At 47.2% G+C, this 2,627-nt stretch overlaps 1 non-coding gene across 1 annotated transcript; it reads right to left on the bottom strand.

Moving 5' to 3' along the window:
- Positions 1 to 523: 523 nt before the first annotated feature.
- Positions 524 to 661, bottom strand: LOC119920464. The gene has a single exon (XR_005448207.1). It is a non-coding gene; the product is annotated as a small nucleolar RNA SNORA7 (small nucleolar RNA).
- Positions 662 to 2,627: the final 1,966 nt, after the last annotated feature.

A 2,627-nucleotide genomic window follows, 5' to 3' on the forward strand; every position in this document is an offset into this window, starting at 1 on the left:
ACCGTACAGTTTTCCGCATACAGAGGATGCCCAATCAGTATTGTTGACTTTCTGATTGGAAATATTGATTGATGAACAGTGGAATGGCACAAAGGCAGGCTGAGAGGAGAAGAAGTGGGCATGGATAACCCGTAAACTGGATAATTCATCCTGAATGGCCAGAGGTTAGCCATAGTCTCAGGAAAACAGGTCTTCTGCAGAAATCACTTTTAAATGTCTACGCTGGTGGAACCGGATCCAGCTCGACATCAGTTCTCCCCGCTGCCAGGCCTTTCAACTCCTTAGCTATTCCTTGTCTCCTCTTGCCATGCTGTCGCGCCGTCTCTGAGCCACAGCGACTCCATGGATGTGTCTCTCCCAGAACACCCCACCTCCACCTGAAATCATGTTGGTAGTGTATCCATAGAGTTTTCTTGGTAAAAATATGGAAGTAGTTTACCATCGCCTTCTTCCACGCAGTAAACTTAAGTCTCTGCCCTCGACTCTCTCCCATGACGCTGCTGCCCAGCACAGGGGAGTTTTGACTTGTAGCAGAATGCCTTCCATTTGCCAGCCACTGCCCGAGCTAGGAATGGAATGGGTAGGCCTCTGCTTGACTCTCCCTGCCATAGCCGAGCCTGGTAGACTACTGGAAACTCTCCAGGTACGATCCTGAGAGGGGAGCTATTCCTAAGTGGTTCCCAAATTTGAGAGGAGACAAGGAGAGTAAGAAGGAGGATACTAAGAGAAGAAAAACTCAGATGCTCTCGTTTTGCCCCAAGACCTCTCACGATTCCCATTCTTCCATCTCTGCTCCTATTTCTCCTCACCCACCACACCTCCCTGCTTCCTGGATCTAGCTACCCTCCTTTTTCACTATCCATCCTGCCATGGGAGTGGTCTCACCGAAGTCTAAGCAATACAAAGACGACTCCCATTCACACTCCAGTACTCCCTATTCTGCCTTCTGTTTCCAGCGTTATGCACCTTGAACTCCTTCTAGTCAAATATTGTCAGAGGATACCCTTGGATGTTCCTGGGTACCAGGACTGAAGGGTGATCCGGCCACGTTACTGGACTGTCACCCATCTTCCAGAACTGAAATGATGGGAGTCAATCAATCAATCAATCAATCGTATTTATTGAGTGCTTACTGTGTGCAGAGCACTGTATTAAGCGCTTGGGAAGTACAAGTTGGCAATATATAGAGACAGTCCCTACCCAACAGTGGGCTCACAGTCTAAAAGGGGGAGACAGAGAACAAAACCAAACATACTAACAAAATAAAATAAATAGAATAGATATGTACAAGTAAAATAAATAAATAAATAGAGTAATAAATATGTACAAACATATATACATATATACAGGTGCTGTGGGGAAGGGAAAGAAGTAAGATGGGGGGATGGAGAGGGGGACGAGGGGGAGAGGAAGGAAGGGGCTCAGTCTGGGAAGGCCTCCTGCTCAGTCTGGGAAGCACATTTAAACTGCATTCTTCAGAGAGGAAAGCCCCCTTCAAAATAAAAAAAAATTAATAAAGATTCCAAGGATGTGTCCTCTGGTCATCCAAAGGGCGCTGTCCTTATCGGGTTTCATGAGGCAGGGTTTCCCTTGAGTTTGGTAGGACTAGACAATCAGGCAGCCCACAAGAGACATTTTTGAGCAATGACAGCAATTTACTGCAGGGGAATAACTAAGGCATGAGGCTATCAGCCGAAAGGCTCCAAACACCCAAGAAGAGCCATAATCCCATAGCAAGTGCAGGGTGTCTGGTTGCTATTATGAAATGGAACCCACCACGTGCCAGCATATAAAAATAAAGGATCCGGGCATCTAGGGGACACTGCCTATCTGCACAGGGTGTACTGACTGCCAATCACCTCCCAATGTGCCCTACCTTCTGAGGGCCTTTCAGAACAAGGCCCGATGAATCACCGAGCCTTACCAGTCAGTGTCTGGATACCCCGCAAACACAACCTGGCTCTAACCAGACCCTCTGGTTGCTCTGCTTCCGCCTGTCGGCTTCTTCTCTGCTCCTTGTGTGAAATAAACCAGCCACACTCCATTCTCCCCCTCCCCAAACACATACCCATATCACTCCAACTTTGGCTCTCGTGAATGGAGAATGGGTGGGGGATCAAATGAGGCTATGAATGTTAGCATGTAAGTCATCACCTATGGGTATGAGTGCATGAGCCTGAGTGAGGGTTTGGAAGCAGCGTGGGTGTGGTTGGGGGTGGGGGCAGGGGTGCACATGACATACAGGAGCAGAATTCACACTGAAAGCAGGGATCAAATAGGTTTGATGAGTCTGTGCCCATGGAATTAAGAAGTTATCCTGTTCAACTTCAGCTCCCGGGCAAGGACAAAGACCAACTTAAAGAGCCCTGGAAATAGAATTTATTAATGGAAACTGCAACTGCCACTTAACTCCATCAGCACAACCAGGCACAGCTATAAAATTTCTTTCCCTTATCTCATCAGCACATGAGTCATCTTCTGAGGCTCCAGAGACTTACAGCGCAGTGGGAAACTAGGGCCCACATAATATATTCACAAGATGCTCTTTTAAGAAAAAAAAAGACTGCAACACCACCACTGCAACTCTAATTATGGTTCCTTCTAATCCAGCAACACTTCTGATCAAC

The sequence above is a fragment of the Tachyglossus aculeatus genome, chromosome X1 (assembly GCF_015852505.1).
Source record: "Tachyglossus aculeatus isolate mTacAcu1 chromosome X1, mTacAcu1.pri, whole genome shotgun sequence".
NCBI classification, from domain to species: Eukaryota; Metazoa; Chordata; class Mammalia; order Monotremata; family Tachyglossidae; genus Tachyglossus; species Tachyglossus aculeatus.